This window comes from Ursus arctos, unplaced genomic scaffold, assembly GCF_023065955.2.
Source record: "Ursus arctos isolate Adak ecotype North America unplaced genomic scaffold, UrsArc2.0 scaffold_18, whole genome shotgun sequence".
NCBI classification, from domain to species: Eukaryota; Metazoa; Chordata; class Mammalia; order Carnivora; family Ursidae; genus Ursus; species Ursus arctos.
Genome location: NW_026622852.1, coordinates 51955475 through 51961474, shown reverse-complemented (window position 1 = coordinate 51961474; position 6000 = coordinate 51955475).

Below are 6000 nucleotides of genomic sequence, written 5' to 3'. Positions count from 1 at the left end.
AGGATCTCTAGTCCCTCAGCTCACCCTGCAGGTCCCTCCCTGGCCTGTCCCCAATCACCGGGGCGTATGCTTGCTCCTTGTGCATTCACCCAGACTTCTGCCCTTTGCCTGTGTGGCCACCCTTGGCCCGTGGCATCCTGGTTCCTAAACCTCTGTGTTTGGCTCCAGACCTTGGCTGCTGCTGCTCGCTCAGCCCTGTAGCCTCCAAATATCGTTCATGGACCAGTGCTTGTCAATGAGGCAGGAAATGCAAGTAGGGAATGTGAAAACTAAAGACAACGTGGCTTTATATAAGCAGAACTGCACTGCTGTCTGTAAGTGGCAGACAGACATCACAGGAAAACGGCCGGACACACTGAATACGAGCGCAACACTGAGAATGCTCTGGCTTAAAATTTAGGACACGGGGTAAGCACAAAATTCATCTCAGGAGCCCTAAGAGGAAAGACTCTCAAACGGGTAAACAGTTATTACAATAAGAGGCCTGTATGGCTACCAACAGCAAAAGAAGACAGACAGTGACTTCAAGTGTGTCCCAGACTGAAAGTTTTGAGGGCGATTCTTTGAATGCGAAGTGGTGATCTGCCTCAAGCCTCTTCTCACACAGGCACCTTGAATCCGTTCCACAGCAGGTCATGGCGCAAATTCACTTATTTAATGACGATGAAAGGTTCTCGCGGGCGATTCCGGGAAGCCAGCTCACGTACGTTATCTGTGCATAGTGGCCTCGTGCGACTATGCACACGCGTGTGTATGATCTGTGCAAAGCTGTCAACGGTCTTTTCTATGAAAGGAATGTTCTTCATTGTGCTATTACTTCCTTCTGATGTATAAATATTAAAATGCTCTTTATTTCATGAAATAAAGTGACAGTAGGTACTTACGAGACAAAATAACTTTTGTTGCTTTCTGAATTAGTTTGGGAACTTATGAATCCATGATCCCAAAGTCTGGGAATCAGGGTCTCCCTGATTAAATAACATTTGGTTTTGAAATCTTGGCTGCAGCTTTGACCTAAGAACCCTTTCAGGATACAACTTTCCATATTTTTTTTTCTGTTTTTTCTTTTGGTCCCGGGAGATAAAGTTTGCCCAGCATTAAGGGCCACAAGTGACACATTCAAAAGGGAAAGAAGTGGGCTCTAATTTCAGAATCTAATCATAGCTGAGGCTCCCACTGCTCACGGTTCACATTTGTCTTGCAGGCACGAGAAGCATCACCTTGAAATCAAAGACAAATTGAAGTCTATTACTCCCTGTGGGAGAGACTGTTGGGCACTCTCAGGTGTATCTGTGAACCCTTCTAGGTCCCCAGCCTCCCTGTGGTTAGCATGGCCCCGTGACTAGCTCTGGCCAATGGGAAGTGAGCAGAGTGATCTGCATTACTTTCGGCTGAGGTGGATGAGACCTGGTGTGCCTTCTCCTTCCTCTCCCCTCCTCCTACCTGTCCCTAGGTAGATGACATAAGATGACTGGGAAGCTACAAGCTGATGGAGCTAAAAAGGGTGGCAGCCCGAGCTCCTGAGCTGCCAGTGAGAGGAAATGCTCCTAACACACAGTTGACTGCAACTCAAGAGAAAAGCAAACTCCTCTGGTGGAAAACCACAGAGATTTTAGGGTTTATTTGTTACCGCAGTGTAGCTTGTCCTACACTGACTGACACTCAAATACCTGCCAGTGCCTTCCCCTTGCATTTGGACAAAACGCCACTAGCCTTTCCTTGCCCTACAAAGCCCCACACGTGCCCCTGCACACCTCCTGGCGTCCCTCTTCCACACTCACTGGCCACACCGGCCTTCGAAGGATGCCCGAATGTGCCAAGCTCATTCCCACCGAAGGGCATTTCCACTAGCACTTCTTTGGCTTGGAATAGGCTGCTGACAACTCTCACTCTTGACATTCACCTCCACTCAAGGTGGCAGAGAAGGCTTCCTTGATCACCTGAGTTCAAAAGACTCCATGTGTCACTCTGTCTTGTCGTGTTTTATTTTCACCCTGGCATTTATCACTACCTGGTATTTTCTTTTTTATTTAATTGTGTGTCTATTTCCCATTTTGTTTGTCTTGTTTATGGCTGATTCCCTGGTGCCCAGCAAAGAGCCCTGGGCAGAATCAGGGCTCAACATGTATTTGCTGAGTAGATGGATGAACAAATGACCCCAGTAATGTTACCTTGTGTCTGCCCAGGGAGCTCACGGTGCCTGTTAAGCCACTGAACAGTGGTCCTGTTGTCCAGCGCCGTGCGCCAAACCTTCCCCCCAAAATGGATTACGCAAATGACTATCATTTGCTTTTGCTCACAAAAGTAGGGGCTGTCTGGGTTCTGCTAGGCGTTCTCACTTGGGGGTCTCTCCTGAGGGAGTATTCAGATGGTGACTGGGGCCTGGCTCATTCTAAAGACCTTTTTCACATGTCTGGCTCCTGGGATGGGAAGACTCAAACATCTGGGGTTTATTCCATTGACCAGCTATGTGACTTTAGGAAGGTTACTTAATCTCTTTGAGCCTGTTATCTTTATATGTAAAACAGGAGCAGAAGTAATAATAACACCTACTATTTATTTGACATCTACTATTTCCAAGCACCATATGTGCTATAAACTCTTCGCATGCCTGTCTCCCCAAATCCTTAGAACAACCTATTTGTAGATATTCCTATTATAAAACCTCCTTATTTTATAGATGAAGAAACTGAAGTTCAGAGATGTTAAACGTCTTGCTCAAAGGTATATAGCTAATTGTGCTAGAAATTTCTAGTTAATGTAGTGCATGGGGTCAATATGGGAAATCCCCATTCCTACTCCACATATATGAAAATACAAGATAAAATATAACCAAAAAAATGTAAATGCACAGCTGAGTCTGAAGCCAAGAAAGAGGGAGCCCCAGGGACCAGACAAAGAGGGAACTTAGAGTCAGGACGGTGAGCAGGATCTGGGGTTGAGGGGGCCCTTGGGGAGGGGGCCCTTGGGGAGGGGGCGGGTGGGAGCCAGGAGTCCCAGGGAGGTTGCCTGCTAAGAAAAAGAGGCACCGAGACAACTCTGCCCAGAGCTCTCCTGCCACCAGTTCCTGCAAGCAGCCACAAGACCTCTAGTGGAGCTGGAGCTTCCAAGTGGCATGGCTAAGTGCGGCCTGGAGCAGGGGGTCCACCTGGCCACCCGATTCCCCGCCTGTGTGCTGACTGTCAGGCGCCGTCCATTTATTTAAACATTCAACTTAATAAACCATCTCCAGACACCTCTCTAGGTGTCCTTTCTAGTTAGTATCCACTCTAAAAGTCTGTTCAATCAAACGAAAGATAAAGAGGAAAAAGGAAACCTTGGGAAGGAAACAAAGCACTTGTAAATCCAAGAAAAATCAAAGACAAAATTGCAATTGCTGTTAGAAGGCGTGAGCTGGGAAACACTCCTTATCAAAAGCTGGAGATTAATAGAGCCAAGGCCACAGGTACAAGGGACCTTTTGCCCTCCAAGAAATCTGTGGTAGAGGACCCAGGCCACGAATAAAGCTGCAGGGCACTGCTATTGGCTGAAACGACAGACAGCATGAACAGGGAGCTTAGAAGGGAGAAAAGCAGCTGATCACAAAGAAGATGTGGTCCATATATAAAATGGAATATTACTCAGCCACCAGAAAGAACGATTACCCAACATATGCAGCAATATGGACGGGACTGGAGGAGATTATGCTAAGTGAAATAAGTCAAGCAGAGAAAGACAATTATCATATGGTTTCACTCATTTATGGAACGTAAGAAATAGCAGGGAGATTGGTAGGAGAAGGAAGGGAAGAATGAAGGGGGGGTAAACAGAAGGGGGAATGAACCATGAGAGACTATGGACTCTGGGAAACAAACTGAGGGCTTCAGAGGGGAGGGGGGTGGGGGACTGGGATAGGCCAGTGATGGGTATTAAGGAGGGCACATATTGCATGGTGCACTGGGTGTTATACGCAAACAATGAATCATGGCACATTGCATCAAAAACTAAGGATGTACTGTATGGTGACTAACATAACATAATTAAAAAAAAAAAAAAGACAATCCTGGGTTACGATGGGTCCAAGAAGAAACTGTCACGGAAATGAGAAAGGGCCATACTTACAAACAGACCAGGACGGAAACTCTACCTATCAAAACTTCTGAGGGAAAATTCCTGCCTGTTGGTCCATGAAAGAGACAACAGACTTGCCATCAACCCCGGGCAGGAGTGGGAAAGAAAACGGGAGGTCCAGGGCCAGGCCACACTCCAGCATCAAGCCTAGAGCCTGGAGACTTAGCCCGGGAAGTTAATAAGCAACCTTATCTGAGATCAGACAAAAACCTCAGAGCCCCAGTGGAAGCAAGCTTCAAACTGCTCTATCGATGCAACCCAGGGCATATGGGCCCCCGAGGAAACAAGCCCTGCTGAGTGTGAGTTTATAGACAATTACAAAGCACACAAGGAAACAAGCCACCAAGAGAAAGGTCCAGTGGGTACATCCGAGGGGAACATTTGTACTTCAGCACCTGGAAATGAAAGAATGGCCTGAAAACTCTGTGCATTTAAGCCCATTCAGTGAAGTGAAGCGACGGCTGGAACCCTACAGCAAGACCCGGGGAAGACAGGAAATGAATGGGCAGCTGAGCTACTCCGTTGCTGCTACTTGGGGTCTGTGCGTTGGGGAAAAGTGGGGAGCAACAGAATCGCTGTCCTGACCATCTCCTTCTCATTTGTTTCCCAAGACAAAGTTTGCTCCCTGGGTTAGAAGCCACCGGTGTCCACTGTCTCTGGACTGCCACTGATTTCCCAAAAAGAACAGAGGAAAGGGCTCAATCCCATTGATCCCGCAGGCCCATGGGGGTGGTGGAGAAAGTGAGGGTCCGCTACTGCCCTGCTGCTCCAGGGCTCAGGGTGCGGACTGTGGGTGGAGAGTGAGAAAGGGTCAAGGTGGAGGGGCCAGCTGTGTGCCGATGGTGGTCTTCATGATGATTCCCCCCCCCCCACCGCTGCTTCCTCCTTCCCACCCCCACTGCATTCCACTCAGTCCCATTGTTTTGCTTCTGTATCTGCTCTGGTGACAGTTTTAAAGACACCAACATGCCACCTCATCCACCGTGCAGCCCGCCCAGCCTCAGCTGCTGTCCGCTCGCCGTCATCGCCCACATATGTTTAACCCGCTGTTCTTTCGCTTTTGTAAACATACTGTCTTCTTTCAAATCTCAAATTAATATGATCCTTCCCCTCTCCTTTCAAATCCCGCCTTGCAGCCACATGCCCGATCAGATTTCATGTTTACAGACACATGCGAGACTTAGTGCAAAGGACCCAGAGGCGGGCAGATCCCGCTCCCCCAGACCCGCAGCCCCCAGACCTCCACCATCCTGGAGGACCTACCGCGCTGTGGACACACTCACAGCAGGGTCGGGTTGACTCCGAACGCTGCAGATGCCTCAAAAACACAGGTACACGGAGACCTGGGGGCCTTGAAGGTCAGACACCAGGATGGGCCGACATACAGACACTGACACAGACACATGGGTGTGCAATCACACGGTCACAGGAACCCACAGAACAGCATGCATCCACAGAAACTGTTATGGACTGAAGTGTGTCCCCCAAAATTCACATGTTGAAGTTCCAACACCCAGTAGCTCAGAATGGGACTGAATTTGGAGACAGGGACTCTAAAGGGGTAATTAAGGTTATAAGGTCATTGTGTGGGCCCTAATCCAATATGACTGGTGGCCTTTTAAGACGATAAGACTTGAACACAGACGCACACAGAGGGAACACCGTGCGAAGACACAGGAAGGCGGCGGCCATTTGCAAGCCATGGAGAAGCCTCAGAAGAAACCAACCCTGCCAGCACCTTGATCCCAGACTTTTAGCCTCCAGGCCGTGACAAAATAAATCTCTGTTGTTTGAACTATCCTGTCTGCGGTACTCTGTTTGGCAGCCCCAGGAAATTAATACAGACAGGGGAGACCAAGAGATCTCCAACATCTCCCCAACCCAACCCTA